At 42.9% G+C, this 23,600-nt stretch overlaps 1 long non-coding RNA gene across 1 annotated transcript in view; it reads left to right on the forward strand.

Moving 5' to 3' along the window:
• The first annotated feature begins 1,782 nt into the window (after positions 1 to 1,782).
• LOC134807673 (uncharacterized) overlaps positions 1,783 to 23,600 on the forward strand; it is a 101,544-nt gene continuing 79,726 nt past the window's right edge. The window contains exon 1 of the long non-coding RNA XR_010148720.1: positions 1,783 to 1,869. This is a non-coding gene — a long non-coding RNA (uncharacterized LOC134807673). The remainder of the gene's footprint in view (positions 1,870 to 23,600) is intronic.

Genomic DNA, 23,600 nt, shown 5'->3' on the forward strand with positions numbered 1-23,600 from the left:
GGATTCATGCTCTTGTGACACTCACAAATATATAGGCAATTATCATGCATCTGGTAAGCACCTGGATGGGGGAAATGTGGGGTGTTCCTAGGAAGTATACAAGAGGTTCCCAGATCGCAGAGAATCAGGGAAATCTTCTTGGAAGAAGTGGCATTAAAGCTGAGGCCAGTCACAAGCAGTGAGTAGGAATTAGCCATGCAATGAGCAGGGCAGAGGGCCTCCCAGTGAAAGGGAATGGCAAGTGTCAGTGAGTCAGCGGCGCCAGGGAGCAGGTGTGTTTGGGGGAACTGGGCATGGCGTGGACTGGCAGCAGCGTGCTTGTAGGTGTGGGGCCACTTTAATGGCTTTGCTTCTGTTGCCTCTTGATCAGGGTCTCCTTTCCAAAGTCCCACAAGGCTGTGCCCTTCTTTGCTTTATTTGGTAGTTTTCTTGGCTATCCCTATTAACTTCAAAGATATCAGGATGTGAGGCTATGACATGCCCAGCTCAGCTTGACCAAGTGCCTGACTGGAGTCCTTCCCCTCATCCTCTTTGGAATTCAGTGACTGACTTCTCTGGAGGCACTCCGAGCCTCGGGCAGAGTATAGACGAACCTAACTAGCTCAGGATTGAGTCCCTGGTGATTGCAGCCACCTCAGAGATGATTCAGGGTATTTTAATGAAAAAGATAGCAAGGACTTAGGGGAAGTAAGGTCTGGCAGTGGGAGGACTAGTGATAAGGAGTGGCATAGGGCCAGGATTAAGGGGGGCTGGACCTGCCTCTGGCTCATTTACTTGGTGATAGATTCTCCTCTCCACACTGGAAAACTTTGGAAACCTTGTCAGTTAGGTGGGAAGGGGCTTGGCAGCCCAGGGACTTACATAATTTATATTCCTCCAGTGATGAGCATTGAAACAAAGCCTCGCAGCAACATGCAATCACCACGCTTGGCTCTTCCATGACCACTCCTTCTCCCCTCCTCCACTTGGGGGTGCCACTCCTAAGTCCTGTTTGGGCTGAAACTGAGGACCTATGGCCATGCCTTTAAATCTTTCTGCCAGGATTTTCCTCATGGCAGAGGACTCTGGAGGGAACCCTGGGGGTCTGGGAGCAAAGCCAGAAGAAGTAGCTTCCATTAGTATGATGAGTTCCTCAACATTTTTCATTTTATCTTTAAATTTTGTGCAAGTTTGTATTCCCCCACAATGCATTCATGTGTACTTTAATTAAAAAAACAATAACGATGGTGTTTTAAATTATTTACCATTGAATAAAATCAACATTTTAGAGGATGTGCTGTTTAACCATGAGACTTCATGTGACTCTGGCATGCTGCCTTGTATATAATCCCCACTTTCAGAAACCGGGGCTTTTAGATTATACAGATCTGGGTTACTAGATATGTAACCTTGAGAGGATCACATCACTTTTCCAAATCTCAGCTTTTTCATCTAAAATATGAGACCAGTGAAACTTACATGTCAGAGTTAGTGTGAGGTTTAAGTAAAAAAAGATCTATGAAGGGCTGGCCCATAGTAGGTTTTCAAGAGATGTGAACAGTTCTGCTCTTATTAGGAAGAGCTCTGCCTGCTTTGCATTTCTAGAATTCTGTGATTCTGACTCAGCTGACTGAGAAGGTGACCCCATGGGACATTTGCCACCAGAGGGGCTTTGAGGAAAAATAGTATATGTCACTACTAGATGACACAGCTGATGACATTAGCAATAGAAAATAAACTCTGTGGCGTGGAGAGACGTGATGTGGTTTTAGGGCTTATTGTAGTCTGTTTTCCCATTTCTAGGTCTTCCAAATTGTGAAAATTGGCAATTGGGCGATGTTCACAGTGTCCCGTCTACTGCCTGGGGCCCCTGTCATGCAGCAGCTGCAGGTGAGTCACTGGCTGGGAGAGAAAGTGAGAACAGCTTTCCGTGCGGAGTTGCCTGACAGCCATTCCCTGCTCAGGGCTCACCCTGCAGTCCTGTGGCTGAACAAGATTTAGGCCATGGTCACTACCTAGACTGGTGAGTATATCTCAGGGCCTGTAATAGCCATCTTAGGAAATCTACTTCTAAATTCCAAAAGTCATAAGTGGGATGCCCAGATCACAATTAAAAAAGGAAATGTTACATATGATTCCAAGCATTAATATAAAAACTCTTAACTTTAATTTTGAATATCCAACCACTTTCTGGGGAAAAAGGCTTTGTAATCAAATGACAGCTATTTATCTGGCTCACCTTGCTCAGAGTCTAGTGGGAGCTGGAGGGCAGGCGAACACATAAGCAAGGAGGAAGGTGACAAAAACCCAGGTGTACAGGGTCATAGGTGAAGGAACTGTGTTGTCTGGAGGCGTCAGAAAAGCTGGACAGTGGAGGTGATGTCTGAGCTTGAGATTCAGATTCAGGAGACGGGTGGGGCTTAGGCATGAATGTTAAAAAAACAAAAAACAAAAATAAAATAAAAAAACAAAAAAACGCCTCCAGTGATTCTGATGCACAGCCAGGGTTGAATCTTCTGGGAGATTTTTGTGCTTCTGTTTAGCAGCATTTCCCCTCTGGGCTGTGAGCCCCTCAGTGGTAGGGTTTCCCCTGTGGGCCCAGCATCATTTCCGCAGTCATCTGGGGCCTGACCCCAAGTCCAGGGCTCCTCCCTCTCCCAGGGCAGCTGCCCTGCTGGGATGAGGAACCTGACACTGCAGAATCTGCAGGAACTCAATGTCATGTGTTCTAAAAGTTAAAAACTCAACGAATACAGGTATCTGTAGTAGTGCCCTACTCTCATCCTTCTTCTGAAGGAATGCTATGACTCCTTTTCTTTCTAAATGTGTATCTGAATCTCTTTTCAGATATATGTTTTATCTTTATTTGCTGTTATTTCCCTGGTTTTCAAAATATGCCCTTGAGTCACTTTTCAAATGCAATGTCTAAGTTTGTTTATTTGTGAATATAAGGGCCTCAACCCTGTGGATCTGAAAACAATTTCTGGGAAGGAGACAGTGAATGGATTTGGTATAGAATCCAGAAAACTGGTACATTCAGAACTGAACTGAGGTGAAGCAGCCACCCAGCTTCAGGCTGATATGTCTCTCATTTCTTTAGGCATGCAGTTGAAATATATGAAAAAAACCATGTTTCAGCAATTTCTGAATCTGTAGTCTTATTTCTACCATGACTGCTCTGCTTCTAAGTAGGAATCCCACAGCATTTGATGGATGAATGAATGAGGGAATAAATGAAGTGCAACATAGCCCTGAATGGCTATACACTTTAGTCTGTGCCAGGGAAAGTACTAAGCCCACCTCTGGATAGAAGCGTTGTCTGTGGGAGGCTGGTGTCAACATCAAACAGCAGAGGGAGCTTTTCTCCTTGGTCCCTGGAGGAGAGGTGCTCTAGGTGGAGAAGAGAGAAAGAGGGGGCATTCCAGGGGAGCACGTGTAGATTTGCCTCCTCTGAGATGTAGGGTGGGCTCTATGCTAGCTGACCTCAGTGAAACAAGCGGACAGAGTACCTAAAGGAGGAGGAGGGGCCAAGTGTTGTTCTTGAAAAGGACCCACCCTGGAATGGTTGGCCGAGTTCCTGGCAGGCTGGAGAGCTGGGTGCCAGTGTCCCTCCAGGTGGAAGCCCAGGAAGGTGGCCTTCCTCCTCAAGTGCCGTGAGTATTGCTGACCCAGCCCAGCCAGACCCCAGTGTCTATATGCTGCCTACAGTGTGTGCGTGTCCACCTCTACTGTGTAGACTAAACTTCTTGTTTTTTTGTGGTTGTTTTAAATCCTGTGCCATGGTTTGGGAAAAGGGGCACTGGGTCTCATTGCACAAGGCTGGCTGGTCGTCCTGGTACATCCCTGCAGGGGAGAACATGAGCAATTAATTGGATAAATAAGAACGGCGATCATACCTATACCTTGAGTGGGCTGAATGGTTCATACCAACCGGAACCAACATGAGAATCTGATCCTCTTGATTATGTATCGGAACATTCTCTCCCTTTTGGGATGTTTACTTGGGAAGATGAATGATACAGAGGCAGTTACTTGGTAAGCTCAAGACTAGAACAAAGGGACTCATCTATATGAGCCCTTAATGGCTGCTGTCACCAACTTATCTTTATCTTCGTTTTGGGGTTTACCTGCCTTACTGGTCTTATATTCAGGTACACAAGTTGGGGTACCCTCTGCCCTGGACACGGTGGGAGCTGCTGCCCGCTTTTCTCTTGCTGAACTTCCATCTCTTAATGCTGCTGAGACTCTCCATTTCTAGCAACACCTGCATCTTTGGACTTAAAGACTTAATTCAATTACTTAGGCATCTGAGTTTCCTGGTTGCAGTCTCTGAGGTTATGTCCAGGTCCCTTTGATTGGAGTTTGGCTGATCCCAGACAGTATTTTGGGCCATTTTTACTGATGATCTTACCCCTTTCCAAATCTGAGTTTTGAGGAAACTTACAGATAACACGCTGTGCCACCCACACCCTGTCTATCAGGTACCTCTTCTGTACCACCAGAGCCTCTTAGCCCCATCTGTCTAGGACCTTTGCCCATTTGTTCTGCTCGAGCTGCTAACTGGTGACCAATTTTGTGTGAGCTGCAACTGATCTCAGGTGTGACAACCTGGCAGTGCCCTGCCCCATGCCTAGGAAAGTGGTGTTTCCTTGTTCATCCCAAGGCATGTGACACCAGGGACCTGCTTGGAGACCATGTAAAGACCCAGGAAATATAGAGTGTTAATGTCCTGTGAAGAAAGCTTGACTACAGGGAGTTAAAAGCAGATGGATAAATCCTCTTCACTTCTACCCTCTGTACAAACTGACCTGAGATGCAAGTGAACTCACAGCCTTTCAGAATCGGTCCTGCAAGATGGAACAATCAGTGCAAGCGATCCCAAGCAGGGACCTGCTTAGTAATGCACTCTAAGGTTTGCTCTTGCTCCTGCTTCCCTGCAATAAACTCCATAGTTTAGTATTAGCACGTTAGCCTTTTCCTCAGGTTCTGTTTCCTGAGGAACCCACGCCAAGACACCCAGTTTAAGAATGCTTGCCACATCTATGTGTAGAAGTATGAATTTGTTGTCTATTGCTGTGTAACAAATTATCCCAAAATTTAGTGGCTTAAAACAACAAACATTTGTTATTTCAGTATCTATGGGTCAAGAATTAAGGAGCAGTTTCGCTGGGAGGTTCCGGCTAAGGGAGTCTCCTGCAGTTGCGGTGAGGCTAGCTGCAGGGTTACCATCATCTGGAGGCTTTGCTGGGGCTGGACAATCTGCTTTGGAGATGACCACTCACATGACTTTTGGCAGGAGGCCTCAGTTCCTTCCCATGAGGGCTCTCCATAGGCTGTTTCAGTGTTCCCACAATCTGGTAGTTGTGAGTCACTTTACCTAGAGCGAGCAATTCAGGAGAGAGCAAGAGAAGTTGCAGCACCATTTATTACTTGCACGCTATCACAGAACCTTTTTTCTCAATTAATTAGAAGCAAGTAGCTTGTTCCCACCCACACTCAAAGGGAGGGGAATTAGACTCCACCTCTTGAAGAGAGGAGTTTCAAAAATTTGTGAACATATTTTAAAACTAGCACAAAGTGTAAAAGGAATTGCTGCCTGACTCAATAAAACAGAATTTCCTGATGTACCAAATGCAAAGCCATGTGCTTTCAGAAAAGCAATAATCTGGGTGCACGTGCAGAAGTAGTCGACAAGAAAGTGATAGTTTTAGAAGGCTTTAGTTATTATACGAGTAGAGAGAAGAGTATTTGTGCTTTTGAGCTCAGGGAAGATTTGATAGAGAGGTGGCATTTCAACCAGCTGCTCACTGATTCTGCTGCAGAACCAAGGCTGAGAACTCTACAAATACAATAAGACTGCAGTAAAAGGATCAATTCATTTTCATTTCTGGAAATCATGAGAGGCTTCATGGAGGAGATAATATTTGAGCTGAGCTTGAAAAATGAGCAGAATTTTGATAGAGTACATCTCTGACTGAGGGAAGAGCATAAGCAAGGATCCCCAGTGGTAAGATATTAATTGTTATAATAATCATTATTTTCTACTGCATAGGAAGAGTATGCAGCTGATATCTTTGAGCTGCATTTTCCTGTGCTACACAATGTGGAAAACTGGTGTTTGTTGTTTTGGTCTGCCCAGCACGCCTGTCCCATTCTTCAAGTAGTCCCAGCCCACTTCCTTTGCAGTAAGACACCTCTTCCATGCAACATTGCAAGATCAAGCACCCTGCCCCCGCTGGACATCGATCAGGTGGGCACATGGCTCAAGACAAGCCAATCAGGTACTCCTCTGGGATTTTGCTTATAGATGCTGAAAGCAAGAAGCTCTCTCTTTCTTCTGGAACTAAGCTGGGATTATGCGAGTCTATAGCTGCCTGCCTGTGGCTGCACCTTCTGCACAAATAAAGCCAATTTGCATTGGAATAAAATGAGCTCAAGTGTTAACAGAACTAGATGAGCAAGAGAGAGGTGACGGCTCCATTTGAGGTCCTGAAACCAGCTTTATCTTTGGACTTCCCAGTTACATGAGCCAGTAAATTTCCTTCATTTACCTAAGTCAGCCACATAAAAAGTTCTGAATGATACCCGTAGCTCTTAATGGTGAGACTGATCCGTGTTAACTCCTAATGTTGACCAAGAACATATAACTATACAATTATAAAGTAACTGTTTTTGTCTCTCACTGTCCCTTTAATCTAGACCATGGGACTCATTTTCCCCTGCCACTAGCTGAAAAATCAGGCAGTTGCATGAGTTCTCTGGTTACTTTGGGGTAATAAAAATAACCTCAATCTGGTGATTAAAATGTTGAGTCCCATGAATTTGATTTAAAGTCAGGATTTCTCCCCTCCTGCAGATTGAGCATGCTGCATGCAGGAAGGGCTGCGGTCATTTTCCTCTTTTTTTTCTCATCGACTTTTTCTCCTCTTCTCCCATCCCAATAGCTGTGCTTTGTGGTTAGAATCCAGAGAGGGAGAGAGAGGCAGGAGCTCCCTCTGAGAGCCACTGCTCTGCCACTCTGCTCTGGGGCCCTCTTGGCTTGGCAGGCATTTCAGATTGCCCACGGGGCAGCTGCTTTCTCCATGGAGGTGCCCCTGCCCTGTGGCTGGCGGTCATTCACCTGCATCCCCTTGACAGAGCTTCTCTATTCCAGATGGCTCTTCCTCCTCAGGCCCTGACAATCCAGCCATCCATTCAGCTTCTCTCTGTTTGCCCTTTAGGTGGTCTTCTTGGAAACAACCTAAGACAAGCCAACGTCGGTTAGCTCACATGGGAGGCCCACACCTGGTCTGTGAAAAACACATCATTTTTGCCCCACAAGCTAGGGCAGCCTTTTGTCTTTCTTTCACTCTGCTTTTGAAGCAGCTAGCCACCTGCCTTCAGGTGGGAGTCACACACTGGACCTCTGTGTCAGTCAGGCAGTTAGAACATATCATTTTTCTCCTAAAAATCAACCTTTTAAAAATTGAGATGAGGGGAAAGGCACCACCTCTGACCTCACTAAAGTGGGCGTGGTGGGGAAAAGCTACACTTACATGTCCACAGCTCTCTCTAAAAATCTTCTCCTATTTCCTTGAAGGCCACATTACCAGGAGTCAGGTGGGACCCCCTACCCCTCTTTTTGGGGAGTAAGTTTCATACTACAGCTATCTCCAAAGAAATCCTCTTGAGAAATGCTTCAATTGCCGTCCTCTATACCTTCATTGTGGAAAAAGGGTCTAAGAACCGGGGAGCTGGTTCTTGGCACCTATTTTGAAAATCCCGCAACTTCTTTGGCACCTCATTTGGAATGCAGTTCCCATTGTCTTTGGACCTCTGCTGAAACTTCCATGTAACATTCTGTTCCACAACCCTGCCATGTTTGTTCAGGACAAGGAATCAATTAGATAAATGTATAAAGCGCCATGTAAATGCAAAATAAACTTACGTAATGGGAGATGACATTTTAAAAGTAAAGCTAAGCTCGGTGTATGAATTGTGATTGTCACGTTGAGAGGTAAATAAGATAGGGGCTGGTGTGGGACAGAGGTTTCAGGTAGGCATGAGTAAGACCGGCTGGAGACAGGAAAGGTTTGTGGCAGGGCATTTTGCTTGTGCGGGTGAGTGAAGGGAAGGCCTCCGCCTGAGCAGTGACAGCCCTGTGTGACAAGGACCCGCTTCAGAGTGACCACACTTAGGGTGTCATGTTTGGATAGCCCCTAAGTTCAGACTCTACCTTTCAGGTCCCTGGCATTGGTAAATAAAATGGCAATTGTAAATGAAACCTGTGGTTTTCAAACTGTTGTGAGTCATCCTGGAATTTCTTGCAGGAACTTGAGGGGCTTCCACAGAAAGGTGGGGGAGCCAGGTGGGCAGGAGTCCCGGCTATCTGTCCCGGTTCCACCAGAGCAGTGTCCTGCTATTCACTTTATGAAATGGAGATTTTGTGTCTGATTTCATCAGGAAAGAAAGGGAATTCTCCAGCTATAAACCATCTTAAAGCCACTGAGTCAGATCAGTAAAATGCATGGCTGGAGTGAGTACTCATTATTCTAAATATACAACTTGTCTGCTACTACCATGACTACCAGAAACCATTTATTTAATCCCTCTTAGATTGTGGAATGCTTTCCTGACATTAATTCTAATATTCACAACAACCCAGCAAGAGAAATAATAGTATTCTGATTTCACTGTGATTCAGAGAGATTAAATGACTTGCCCAAGGTCACATAGCCAATATTTAAACTATATGGATGGATGCCTTGACTCCTAAGACTTACAAAGTATTGACTGGACCTCTAGCTAGGCAGACAACATGGTGTGTGTTCTGTGGACGCAGAGATGGCCTAGTGTCATCACGAGAGGAAACCACCAATGCCAGGCCATGGCGTGCTCTTGGAGGAATGAGGCTGTAGAGGAAGATACAGGGGCAGCTACACAGCTTTTTCTCTGTCTGTAGGGTTGGGCTACCCCAAGCTCCAAGCAGTTCCTATCAGTAGAAACGGGATTAGCAATGGAATGAGAGTGCTTAGTCTGTGAAGGTTAATCCCTGTTTAAATGGGGGTTGTCATGCCTGTCATCATGTGCCATCCTCCAAATCTCTGGGAATAATTCCTTATTTCAGAAATAAACAGCTGGGTGCTATTAATGTCTCCACATTGACTTTCATGAAAAACTCATTTGCATTGCAAGACAGCCTCCCCAATTTTTAAAGATGAAACTATGACACAATGTCCCCCAGATGGGACAGGAATTCCAGGCTAGTGACGAGAACCCACCAAAAAGAAGTCTTCTAACTCCTTGGGCTGTCTCTTCAAGCAAAATTCCTTGAGTAGCCAAGGTTGAAGGAGTCACTGCTGCCCTGAGCCTGCGGGGTGGATGGGAGGACCAGGTGTTTCCAGCAGCCTGCTGCCAAGTGTGCAGAAATGGGCTCCCGGTTGAGTCTCTCCTGTTCCAGTGACTGGAGGGTCTCATTAGCCTGTGCACACTAATGGGTTTCTTTAGGGACAATGAGGTCCTTGGGGATGTGGAGGCTGGAGAGAAACTGGTAAAGCTGATGGAGTTTTACAGGTTTCATGGAGTGCAGTTTGAATTTATCCCTCCCTCCTGGTGTAATCCCAGCTGCCTTAACAGCTTGTGTTTAGCGTTTTTTGTTTTTTTTTTTCTGGAAGCCTTGACAACAGGGTATTTTGACTTCATTATTAAGAATGTTGACCCTGACATAAGTGTGCTAAAGGGAGAAAAGTGATACAGATGGGGAGCTGGGAAAGAATAACTCAACACCTACAACAAGGTAGCCAACAAAATGTGCTAACTTAAACAGAAAGTATGGTCAGCAGTTTCCATCACTGAAATATATCAAGCTGTCAGCGAGGCATGCAGGCCTCCCACCAGTAAGGACTCTGGGGTCCCTCTCAGTGTCTGGCTCCCAGTGCACCCCCTTTCCCTTTCTACCAGCCCCAGGAAGTTTTTAAAGGGCCACCCCTTTTAAAGTGCTACTCCTCTTTCAAGATTCTGCTCCTTTTATTACTGAGGGAGGAATTCATTGCCTCTGCTTTCTTCACAAAGAGTCCCCATTAGCACCCTGGCCTGAACACCATTTAAACTGGACAATAGGATATTGCTGTACAATTTTCCTCTGGCTTAGTAATGAAGCCCAAGCCATCTGTTTGTTTACAATAACCCCTTCATCCTCAGTTATAAGATAAAACTCCATGGTGTCTCTGGGACAAGGGATCTACAGCTCCTCTGGCCACGTAGGGCCAAGTTAGCCTCATGACATGCTGGCACCTCACAGGTCCAGCCAGCGAGGGAAGTATGTGTGTGAATGGGGGTTTATAGTGTTGGGGTGGGGACTCAGGGCTATTTAGCCAGCTAGCAGCACTTCAGGAATCCAAAGAGCAAATAATACTTTAATTGGCGTGGGTAGCATCCTGGTTCTGGGTCTTCCACCCACTCAGGACAAGACCAGAGCCAGAGATGGAATCATACATGGTAGTTAGGACCATCAACCTGGGAGAAGAAGCCAGGGCAGGTCTGGAAGTAAAGGACTTAGAGGCAGGGTTTCATTCTTCAGATACTCAGTGAGCATCTATCACATGTCTGGCTCTGTGAGGGGACTTTCCATACCTGCCCTCATTTAACCCTAACCTGGAGAAGCTGCTTATAGATAAGGAGGCTGAGGTTCTCAGAAGCTAAAGTGCTTGCTCAGGATTACAGAGCAAAGTAAGGGACTGGGATTTGAACCCAAGACCTCTGACTCAAATTCAGGGCTCTGTCTAGCAAGCTGTACTGCCTTTGCCCAGCCGCAGTGGGGTCCCACATAGTCACTGTAAATCCTTGGTTACCTACCCCTTGATGTCTAGTTTGTTTCTTCTTTTTCTGCCATTTCTAGCAGCTATCCACCTAGGGGATTTAGTCCTTCAGTAAGAAAGTGGCAATATGGAGGACTGCCTAAGCAGAATTCTCAATGCAATCTTGCACGGTGAGGCACAGTTTAGAGGGCATTCTTCAACATGCATCTCAGGCATTTCCACTGTCTAATAAGTTAGTATGAATTTTCCGTCTCTGTGCTCTATTTTTCTATGACTCAGGTTATTTTCTATTTCAAACTCCATTTCGCTATCTGGCAGAAAATTTAATCTCAGTTCATTTGAGGTGAAGTTATTTATTTCAGGCTTCTACTTGAGTTAATTTAAGATTTTAATCCCTGACCCCACTCCCAGCCTGAGTTGGCAGTGGTGTTGGGAGATCCAGGGATCTTAGGTAGTCTCATAGCTTCAGGGGCAAGAGGATCAGGCCCCTGGCTGTTGGTATCTTTCCATTCTGTTACTCACTGAGATGGGCAAAACTCCTTGTGCTCAGGCCTTGCCATCCTGCCACACTGGCATCTACCAGAGCACCAAGTTGCTAGCTGGCCTGCAGCCATGCGGTCCTCTCCATTTCGGCTCTGTTGTCCCTGCATCAGGGCTTTAATATCTTTTCAGATTGGTTTTCTCTTTTCCCCCACACTCCTCTGGGGCATGGAGAGGGTCTACTGTTGTCCACACCTTTCTGGTCAGTGGGAAACCCAAAAGGGGTATTTTAGGTCTTCTCTGCTTCAACATCATCCCAATCATCTATGCCCAACTGCTGCCTGCCTGGTGGGGCGGGACCTTCTAGGAGGTTCATGCTGCTCAAGTCCAGTTGGGATGCAGGGCACTTAGGAATCAAGGCAGAGGTCACTTCTCTGAAGTCCACGCTCTTGTTTAAAGGTTCTGTTTCTTCATTTAAAGCAAGTCTTAGGGAGTTGTGGGAACATGCCAGAGCCCAGGGAGCTCCTCAGATACCATCACCAGCCCCTTCTCTTCAACCTCAGGTCAGAGAAACTTAAAAAAATCCTTTCTCAGGCATCAGGGAGAGAAAACTGGTTCTGCTGGTTCTTCCCAAGGAATCATGGCCAGCATCAACCTTCCCTCTTTTTTTTTTTTTAAATTATTATTATACTTTAAGTTTTAGGGTACATGTGCACAACGTGCAGGTTAGTTACATATGTATACATGTGCCATGTTGGTGTGCTGCACCCATTAACTCGTCATTTAATATTAGGTGTATCTGTTAATGCTATCCCTCCCCTATCCCCCCACCCCACAACAGGCCCCGGTGTGTGATGTTCCCCTTCCTGTGTCCATGTGTTCTCATTGTTCAGTTCCCACCTATGAGTGAGCAATTGGCCAGTGAGTGAAAGGTGAGAGGGTGACAGATGAAAATGAGGTGTGTTTGTAGGATTGCTAAAGGATGGTGATTATAACTCATAAAATTGTCCTGTCCCAGTGAAATTGTTTAAACCTGTGCAGTAGTAACTGCAAGTACTTTTCTTTTTTCTTTTCTTTTTTTTTTTTTTAGTATTTATTGATCATTCTTGGGTGTTTCTCGGAGAGGGGGATGTGGCAGGGTCATAGGATAATAGTGGAGAGAAGGTCAGCAGATAAACAAGTGAACAAAGTTCTCTGGTTTTCCTAGGCAGAGGTCCCTGCGGCTTTCCACAGTGTTTGCGTCCCTGGGTACTTGAGATTAGGGAGTGGTGATGACTCTTAAGGAGCATGCTGCCTTCAAGCATCTGTTTAACAAAGCACATCTTGCACTGCCCTTAATCCATTTAACCCTGAGTTGACACAGCACATGTTTCAGAGAGCACGGGGTTGGGGGTAAGGTTATAGATTAACAGCATCCCAAGGCAGAAGAATTTTTCTTAGTACAGAATGAAATGGAGTCTCCTGTGTCTACTTCTTTCTACACAGACACAGTAACAATCTGATCTCTCTTTCTTTTCCTCACATTTCCCCCTTTTCTTTTCGACAAAACCGCCATCGTCATCATGGCCCCTTCTCGATGGTCACTGTCTCTTCGGAACTGTTGGGTACACCTGCAGAAAGGCTGTCACTTCACACTTGGAAGATTGCACAGTGGCCAGGCAGAGGTGCTCCTCACTTCCCAGACAGGGCGGCCGGGCAGAGGCGCTCCTCACTTCCCAGATGATGGGCGGCCGGGCAGAGGCGCTCCTCACTTCCCAGACAATGGGCGGCTGGGCAGAGGCGCTCCTCACTTCCCAGATGGTGTGGCGGCCGGGCAGAGGCGCTCCTCACTTCCCAGACAGGGTGGCGGCCGGGCAGAGGCGCTCCTCACCTCCCAGACGGGAATGGCAAGTACTTTTCTAGTGCATACTATGTGCTAGGCACGAGATGCTGCCAGTATAATAACTTATTTCTTTCTCATGAATCCTATTTATTCTATATATATAATTATTATTTTAATTTTTGTGGGTACATAGTGGGTATATATATTTATGGGGCACATGAATGTTTAGATATAGGCATACAATATGAAATAAGCACACATGGAGAATGGGGTGATTGCAAATATTTTATCCTTTGAGTTACAAACAATCCGATAACTTTTAATTATTTAAAACTGTACAAATAAGTTATTATTGATTATAGTAACCCTGTTGGGCTATCAACCTGGTAAGTCTCATTCATTCTTTTTATTTTTTTGTACCCATTAACCATCTCCCTTCCTCCCCAGCACCCTGCTACCCTTCCCAGCCTCTGGTAACCATCCTTCTACTCTCTCTGTCCTTGAGTTCAATTGTTTTCATTTTTAGGTCCCACAAATAAGTGAGAACATGTGATATTTGTCTTTCTGTTTCTGGCTTATTTCACTTAACATAATGACCTCCAGTTCCACTCATGTTGTTGCAAATGACAGGCTTTCATTCTTTTTTATGGCTTAAGTACTCTATTGTGGATATGTATCACATTTTCCTTATCCATTCATCTGTTGATGGACATTTAGATTGCTTCCAAATCTTAGCTATTGTAAAAGCTGCAACAAACACAGGAGTGCAGATGTGTCTTCAATATGCTGATTTCCTTTCTTCTGGGTATATACCCAGCAGTAAGATTGCTGGAGCGTATGCTAGCTCTATTTTTAGTTTTTTGAGGAACTTCCAAACTGTTCTTCATAGTAGTTGTACTAATTTACATTCCCACCAACAACATATAAGGGTTCCCTTTTCTTCACATTCTCACCAGCATTTGTTATTGCCTGTCTTTTGGATAAAAGTCATTTTAACTGGGGTGAGATAATATCTCATTGTTGTTTTGATTTGCATTCCTCTGATGATCAGTGATGTTGAACACCTTTTCATATGCCTGTTTGCCATTTGTATGTCTTTTGAGAAATATCTATTCAAATCTTTTGCCCATTTTTTGATTGGATTAGATTTTTTCCTAAAGAGTTGTTTGGGCTCCTTATATATTCTTTTTATTAATCCCTTATCAGATGGACAGTTTGTAAATATTTTCTCCCATTCTGTATGTTGTCTCTTCACTTTGTTATTGTTTCTTTGCTCTGCAGAAGCTTTTAAACTTGATATAATCCCATTTGCCCCCTTTTAACTTCGGTTGCCTATGCTTGTGGGGTATTGCTCAAGAAATCTTTGCCCAGACCAATGTCCTGGAGATTTTCCACAATGTTTTCTTGTAGTAGTTTCATACTTTCAGGTCTTAGATTAAGTCTTTAATCCATTTTGATTTGATTTTTGCATGTGATGAGAGATACAGGTCTCTCGTCTATTTCCGCAGTAGTTTTATTCTTCTGCATATGGATATCCAGGTTTCCCAGCACCATTTATTGAAGAGACTGTCTTTTCTTCAGTGTATGTTCTTGTCACCTTTGTTGAAAATGTGTTCACTGTAGGTGTATGGATTTGTTTCTGGATTCTCTATTCTGTTCCATTGGTCTATGTGTCTATTTTTATGCCAGTACCATGCTGTTTTGGTTAATGTAGCCCTGCAGTAACCAAAAGTAGTACTACAGTACTATAGCTATGTAGTAATTTGAAGCCAGGTAATGTGATTCCCCCAGTTTTTTTCTCTTTGCTTAGGATGGGTTTGGCTATTCTGTCTTTTTTGTTTGTTTGTTTTTTGTTTTTTGTGGTTCCATATAAATTTTAGGATTTTTGTTCTATTTCTGTGAAGAATGTCATTGGTATTTTGATAGGGATTGCATTGAATCTGTAGATTGCTTTGGTAGTATGGACATTTTAACAATATTGATTCTTTCAATCCATAAACATTGAATAGTTTTCCATTTTTTGTTCACTTTAATTTCTTTCATCTGTATTTTATAGTTTTCATTATAGAGATTGTTCACTTCTTTTTTTGCTGTTTACTTTTTTATTAGTACAGATAATAATATTACAGCTTACAAAATGAATTTCTAAGCTTTACTAGTTATGTTATAATCAGTAGATACTAAAAATTCCAAGAAATAAATGACTTTTTTCTTCTTTCTATAACCTCTCCAATCTTTAAAACTTAACTGATGGTTAACGTACTGTAAATAGTTCCAACATCATCATATTGTTTTTGTGTTTTGGATTTGCATGAAAGAACAATAGTGATGAAACTCATTCCAATCATAATGTTTATGTTTAATACTGTGAGGAGTTGTACTTTTTTTAGCCCATTGAGCACTGAAGCTCAATTTTAGTGTACAGATCAAGACAAAATCATAACCTTTTAAATGTGTTGCTATATACTATTAATGGCATTATATTAAAATAACTTTGGGCATCAGAGTAGATCAATCTACTTTGGAGGTATGGGCTGAAAATGTTTATAAAATGTTTTATTAAAGTGATTAATAATGAAATATAAATAATTACAGGTATTTTCATTGTTCTTTTTATACAGAAGATACACAGAAACTATGATGCAGATTGACTTAGATCAAGGCCATGCTATGTGTGTAATACACTGGTATTATGATATAGATATAAATGACTGTACTTAGTTTTGGTAGAGTGGTTGCCACGAAAATGTTTATCATTTTTGTCAATGAAGGTCAACACATAAAGACCTGCTCATTTTTTAAATGGAGGTTGAGGTAATGTTATAAATGTGAATTTAAAAGACAGCTTGATGGTCTGAGAGGTTTAGATTGGGGAGGAGGCTGTATCCAGCAGAGAACAGCATAAGGAAAGCAAAAGGCACATACTGGGAATCAAGTTTAATAGTTCAGAATACCTGATCATTGGTAAATAGTGAAATGCAAGGCTAGAATTCTGGTGTAACCTGGCTTGGTAATGATATATATCTATCTATATCTATATCTATATCTATATCTATATCTATATCTATATCTATATCTATATATATCACCTTCTGTCATTATATATATATTGAGATGGAGTCTTGCTCTGTTGCCTTGGTTGGAGTGCAGTGGCACTATCTCCACTCACTGCAACCTCCACCTCCCAGGTTCAAGCAATTCTCCTGCTTCAGACGCCCAAGTAGCTGGGATTACAGGCGCCCACCACCATGCTCAGCTAATTTTTGTATTTTAGTAGAGATGAAGTTTCACTATGTTGGCCAGGCTGGTCTCGAACTCCTAACCTCTAGTGATCTGCCCACCTTGGCATCCCAAAGTGCGGGATTACAGGCATGAGCCACTGTGCCCAGCCAATAATGATAATTATAACGAGAAATAAGCCTTTTAAAGGTTAAGAAAGAGTCACTGAAGTATGATAAATGAAACTAGGAGTCATTAATTTGTTTCCAATTTACCAGATTGGAAGTGAATGGGACTGTTGACATTGGGAAGAGAAAAGGCCTACTTATCCCATTACTAGTAGCATCAAAACATAGGGGCTGCAGCTACTACAAGGAGAACTGGGTATCTTAGTAGGAAAAGAGGAGGTGATAAGTACAGAGCCTTTCTCTCTTCTCCATCCTGCCCTTATGCCACTGCCAACCTTTTACTCTAAATAACATCTCAGTCTACCCAAGCAAGAATACATTGCTTTGGATATGGCACATTAAGAAAATGAACATGGTTTTACAGCATGGGAACAATTTTTTTTTTTTATACTTTAAGTTTTAGGGTACATGTGCACCACGTGCAGGTTTGTTACATATGTATACATGTGCCATGTTGGTGTGCTGCACCCATTACCTCGTCATTTAACATTAGGTATATCTCCTAATGCTATCCCTCCCCCCTCCCCCTACCCCACAACAGTCCCTGTTGTGTGATGTTCCCCTTCCTGTGTCCATGTGTTCTCATTGTTCAATTCCCACCTATGAGTGAGAACATGTGGTGTTTGGTTTTTTATCCTTGCGATAGTTTGCTGAGAATGATGGTTTCCAGCTTCATCCATGTCCCTACAAAGGATATAAACTCATCCTTTTTTATGGCTGCATAGTATTCCATGGTGTATATGTGCCACATTTTCTTAATCCAGTCTATCATTGTTGGACATCTGGGTTGGTTCCAAGTCTTTGCTATTGTGAATAGTGCCGCAATAAACATACGTGTGTATGTGTCTTTATAGCAGCATGATTTATAATCCTTTGGGTATATACCCAGTAATGGGATGGCTGGGTCAAATGGTATTTCTAGTTCTAGATCCCTGAGGGATCGCCACACTGACTTCCACAATGGTTGAACTAGTTTCCAGTCCCACCAACAGTGTAAAAGTGTTCCTATTTCTCCACATCCTCTCCAGCACCTGTTGTTTCCTGACTTTTTAATGATCGCCATTCTAACTGGCGTGAGATCATATCTCATTGTGGTTTTGATTTGCATTTCTCTGATGGCCAGTGATGATGAGCATTTTTTCATGTGTTTTTTGGCTGCATGAATGTCTTCTTTTGAGAAGTGTCTGTTCATATCCTTCACTCACTTTTTGATGGGGTTGTTTGTTTTTTTCTTGTAAATTTGTTTTGAGTTCATTGTAGATTCTGGATAATAGCCCTTTGTCAGATGAATTGGTTGCAAAAATTTTCTCCCATTCTGTAGGTTGCCTGTTCACTCTGATGGTAGTTTCTTTTGCTGTGCAGAAGCTCTTTAGTTTAATTAGATCCCATTTGTCAATTTTGGCTTTTGATGCCATTGCTTTTGGTATTTTAGACATGAAGTCCTTGCCCATGCCTATGTCCTGAATGGTATTGCCTAGGTTTTCTTCTAGGGTTTTTATGGTTTTAGGTCTAACATTTAAGTCTTTAATCCATCTTGAATTAATTTTTGTATAAGGTGTAAGGAAGGGATCCAGTTTCAGCTTTCTACATATGGCTAGCCAGTTTTCCCAGCACCATTTATTTTTTTTTATTTTATTTTTTTTTAAATTATACTTTAAGTTTTAGGGTACATGTGCACATTGTGCAGGTTAGTTACATATGTATACATGTGCCATGCTGGTGCGCTGCACCCACTAACTCGTCATCTAGCATTAGGTATATCTCCCAATGCTATCCCTCCCCCCTCCCCCCATGCAGCACCATTTATTAAATCGGGAATCCTTTCCCCGTTTCTTGTTTTTGTCAGGTTTGTCAAAGATCAGATAGTTGTAGATATGTGGAATTATTTCTGAGGGCTCTGTTCTGTTCCATTGGTCTATATCTCTGTTTAGATACCAGTACCATGCTGTTGTGGTTACTGTAGCCTTGTAGTATAGTTTGAAGTCAGGTAGCCTGATGCCTCCAGCTTTGTTCTTTTGGCTTAGGACTGACTTGGCAATGTGGGCTCTTTTTTGGTTCCATATGAACTTTAAAGTAGTTTTTTCCAATTCTGTGAAGAAAGTCATTGGTAGCTTCATGGGGATGGCATTGAATCTATAAATTACCTTGGGCAGTATGGCCATTTTCATGATATTGATTCTTCCTACCCATGAGCATGGAATGTTCTTCCATTTGTTTGTATCCTCTTTTATTTCATTGAGCAGTGGTTTGTAGTTCTCCTTGAAGAGGTCCTTCACATCCCTTGTAAGTTGGATTCCTAGGTATTTTATTCTCTTTGAAGCAATTGTGAATGGGAGTTCACTCATGATTTGGCTCTCTGTCCGTTATTGGTGTATAAGAATGCTTGTGATTTTTGTACATTGATTTTGTATCCTGAGACTTTGCTGAAGTTGCTTATCAGCTTAAGGAGATTTGGGGCTGAGACAATGGGGTTTTCTAGATATACAATCATGTCATCTGCAAACAGGGATAATTTGACTTCCTCTTTTCCTAATTGGATGCCCTTTATTTCCTTCTCCTGCCTGATTGCCCTGGCCAGAACTTCCAACACTATGTTGAATAGGAGTGGTGAGAGAGGGCATCCCTGTCTTGTGCCAGTTTTCAAAGGGAATGCTTCCAGTTTTTGCCCATTCAGTATGATATTGGCTGTGGGTTTGTCATAGATAGCTCGTATTATTTTGAGATATGTCCCATGAATACCTAATTTATTGAGAGTTTTTAGCATGAAGGACTGTTGAATTTTGTCAAAGGCCTTTTCTGCATCTATTGAGATAATCATGTGCTTTTTGTCTTTGGTTCTTTTTATGTGCTGGATTACATTTATTGATTTGTGTATGTTGAACCAGCCTTGCATCCCAGGGATGAAGCCCACTTGATCATGATGGATAAGCTTTTTGATGTGTTGCTGGATTCGGTTTGCCAGTATTTTAATGAGGATTTTTGCATCAGTGTTCATCAAGGATATTGGTCTAAAATTCACTTTTTTTGTTGTGTCTCTGCCACGCTTTGGTTTCAGGATGATGCTGTCCTCATAAAGTAAGTTCGGGAGGATTCCCTCTTTTTTTATTGATTGGAATAGTTTCAGAAGGAATGATACCAGCTCCTCCTTGTACCTCTGGTAGAATTCAGCTGTGAATCCATCTGGTCCTGGACTTTTTTTGGTTGGTAAGCTATTAATTATTGCCTCAATTTCAGAGCCTGTTATTGGTCTATTCAGAGATTCAACTTCTTCCTGGTTTAGTCTTGGGAGAGTGTACGTGTCCAGGAATTTATCCATTTCTTCTAGATTTTCTAGTTTATTTGCGTAGAGGTGTTTATAGTATTCTCTGATGGTAGTTTGTATTTCTGTGGGATCGGTGGTGATATCCCCTTTGTCATTTTTTATTGCATCTATTTGATTCTTCTCTCTTTTCTTCTTTATTAGTCTTGCTAGCAGTCTATCAATTTTGTTGATCTTTTCAAAAAACCAGCTCCTGGATTCATTGATTTTTTGAAGGGTTTTTTGTGTCTCTATTTCCTTCAGTTCTGCTCTGATCTTAGTTATTTCTTGCCTTCTGCTAGCTTTTGAATTTGTTTAATCTTGCTTCTCTAGTTCTTTGAATTGTGATATTAGGGTGTTGATTTTAGATCTTTCCTGCTTTCTCTTGTGGGCATTTAGTGCTATAAATTTCCCTCTACACACTGCTTTGAATGTGTCCCAGAGATCCTGGTATGTTGTGTCTTTGTTCTCGTTGGTTTCAAAGCACATCTTTATTTCTGCCTTCATTTCATTATGTACCCGGTAGTCATTCAGGAGCAGGTTGTTCAGTTTCCATGTAGTTGACTGGTTTTGAGTGAGTTTCTTAATCCTGAGTTCTTGTTTGATTGCACTGTGGTCTGAGAGACAGTTTGTTATAATTTCTGTTCTTTTACCTTTGCTGAGGAGTGCTTTACTTCCAACTATGTGGTCAATTTTGGAATAAGTGCAGTGTGGTGCTGAGAAGAATGTATATTCTATTGATTCAGGGTGGAGAGTTCTTTGGATGTCTGTTAGGTCTGCTTGTTGCAGAGCTGAGTTCAAGTCCTGGATATCCTTGTTAACCTTCTGTCTCGTTGATCTGTCTAATATTGTTAGTGGGGTGTTAAAGTCTCCCATTATTATTGTGTGGGAGTCTAAGTCTCTGTAGGTCTCTAAGGACTTGCTTTATGAATCTGGGTGCTTCTGTACTGGGTGCATATATATTTAGGATAGTTAGCTCTTCTTGTTGCATTGATCCCTTTACCATTATGTAATGGTCTTCTTTGTCTCTTTTGACCTTTGTTGGTTTAAAGTCTGTTTTATCAGAGACTAGGATTGCAACCCCTGCTTTTTTTTTGCTTTCCATTTGCTTGGTAGATCTTCTTCCATCCCTTTATTTTGAGCCTATGTGTGTCTCTGCATGTGAGATGGGTCTCCTGAATACAGCACACTGATGGGTCTTGACTCTTTATCCAATTTGCCAGTCTGTGTCTTTTAATTGGATCATTTATTCCATTTACACTTAAGGTTAATATTGTTATGTGTGAATTTGATCCTGTCATTATGATGTTAGCTGGTTATTTTGCCCGTTAGTTGATGCAGTTTCTTCCTAGCATCGATGGTCTTTACAGTTTGGCATGTTTTCGCAGTGGCTGGTACCAGGTGTTCCTTTCCATGTTTAGTGCTTCCTTCAGGAGCTCCTGTAAGGCAGGCCTGGTGGTGACAAAATCTCTCAGCGTTTGTTTTTCTGTAAAGGATTTTATTTCTCCTCCTTCACTTATGAAGCTTAATTTGGCTGGATATGAAATTCTGGGTTGAAAATTCTTTTCTCTGAGAATGTTGAATATTGGCCCCCACTCTCTTCTGGCTTGTAGAGTTTCCGCTGAGAGATCTGCTGTTAGTCTGATGGGCTTCCCTTTGTGGGTAACCCGACCTTTCTCTCTGGCTGCCCTTAGCATTTTTTCCTCGTTTCAACCTTGCTAAATCTGACAATTATGTGTCTTGGGGTGGCTCTTCTCGAGGAGTATCTTTGTGGTGTTCTCTGTATTTCCTGAATTTGAATGTTGGCCTGCCTTGATAGGCTGGGGACATTCTCCTGGATAATATCCTGAAGAGTGCTTTCCAGCTTAATTCCATTCTCCCTGTCACTTTCAGGTGCAGCAATCCAACGTACATGTGGTCTTTACTCATAGTCCCATATTTCTTGGAGGCTTTGTTTATTTCTTTTTACTCTTTTGTCTCTAAACTTCTCTTCTTGCTTCATTTCATTCATTTGATCTCCAATCACGGATACTCTGTATTCCGCTGAAGCTTGTGCATGCATCACGTAGTTCTTGTGCCATGGTTTTCAGTCCATCAGGTCATTTAAGGTCTTCTCTGCACTGTTTATTCTAGTTAGCCATTCGTCTAATGTTTTTTCAAGGTTTTTAGCTTCCTTGCGATGGGTTCGAACATCCTCCTTTAGCTCGGAGAAGTCTGTTATTACCGACCTTTTGAAGCCTACTTCTGTCAGCTGGTCAAAGTCATTCTCAGTCCAGCTTTGTTCTGTTGCTGGTGAGGAGCTGTGATCCTTTGGAGGAGAAGAGGCACTCTGGTTTTTAGAATTTTCAGCTTTTCTGCTCTGGTTTCTCCCCATCTTTGTGGTTTTATCTACCTTTGGTCTTTGATGATGGTGACCTACAGATGGGGTTTTGGTGTGGATGTCTTTTTTGTTGATGTTGATGCTATTCCTTTCTGTGTGTTAGTTTTCCTTCTAACAGTCAGGTTCCTCAGCTGCAGGTCTGTTGGAGTTTGCTGGAAGTCCACTCCAGACCCTGTTTGCCTTGGTATCACCAGCAGAGGATGCAGAACAGCAAATATTGCAGAACAGCAAATATTGCTCTCTGATCCTTCCTCTAGAAGCTTCGTCTCAGAGGGGCACCCGGCTGTATGAGGTGTCAGTTGGCTCCTACTGGGAGTTGTCTCCCAGTTAGGCTACACGAGGGTCAGGGACCCACTTGAGGAGGCAGTCTGTCTGTTCTCAGAGCTCAAACACCATGCTGGGAGAACCACTGCTTTCTTCAGAGCTGTCAGACAGGGACATTTAAGTCTGCAGAAGTTTCTGCTGCCTTTTGTTCAGCTATGCCCTGCCCCCAAAGGTAGTGTCTACAGAGGCAGGCAGGCCTCATTGAGCTGAGGTGGACTCTACCCAGTTTGAGCTTCCCAGCTGCTTTGTTTACCTACTCAAGCCTCAGCAATTGCAGATGCCCCTCCCACAGCCAGGCTGCCGCCTTGCAGTTTGATCTTGGACTGCTGCACTAGCAGTGAGCAAGGCTCCGTGGGTGTGGGACCCGCCGAGCCAGGCACAGGATATAATCTCCTGGTGTGCCGTTTGCTAAGACCATTGGAAAAGTGCAGTATTTGGGTGGCAGTGTCCCGATTTTCCAGGTACAGTCTGTCACGGCTTCCGTTGGCTAGGAAAGGGAAATCCCCCGACCTTTTGCACTTCCCAGGTGAGGCGATACCCTGCCCTGCTTTGGCTCGCCCTCTGTGGGCTGCACCCACTGTCCAACCAGCCCCAATGAGATGAACCAGGTACCTCAGTTGGAAATGCAGAAAGCACCCTTCTTCTGTGTCGACCACGCTGGGAGCTGCAGACCTTAGCTGTTCCTATTCGGCCATCTTGGAATGGCTATCGAGATCTTGCACTTCTTTAGTTAATTCCTAGGTATTTAATTTTATGTGTGGCTATTGTAAGTGGGGTAACTTTTTTATTTCTTTTTCAGATTGTTCACTGTTGGCATATAGAAATGCTACTGATTTTGGTTATGTTGATTTTATATCCTGCAACTAAATTTGTTCATCATTTTTAATAGGTTTCTTGTGTAATCTTTAGATTTTTTCAAATATAGGATCATATCATCTGCAAACAAGGATGATTTCACTTCTTTTCTAATTTGGATGCCCTTTATATCTTTCTCTTGTCTGATTGCTCTAGCTAGGACTTCCAGTACTGTGTTGGATAACAGTGATATCAGTGGGCATCCTTGTCATGTTCCAGATCTTAGAGGAGGGGATTTCAGTTTTTTCCCCATTCAGTA

Source organism: Pan troglodytes, chromosome 11 (assembly GCF_028858775.2).
Source record: "Pan troglodytes isolate AG18354 chromosome 11, NHGRI_mPanTro3-v2.0_pri, whole genome shotgun sequence".
NCBI lineage: Eukaryota > Metazoa > Chordata > Mammalia > Primates > Hominidae > Pan > Pan troglodytes.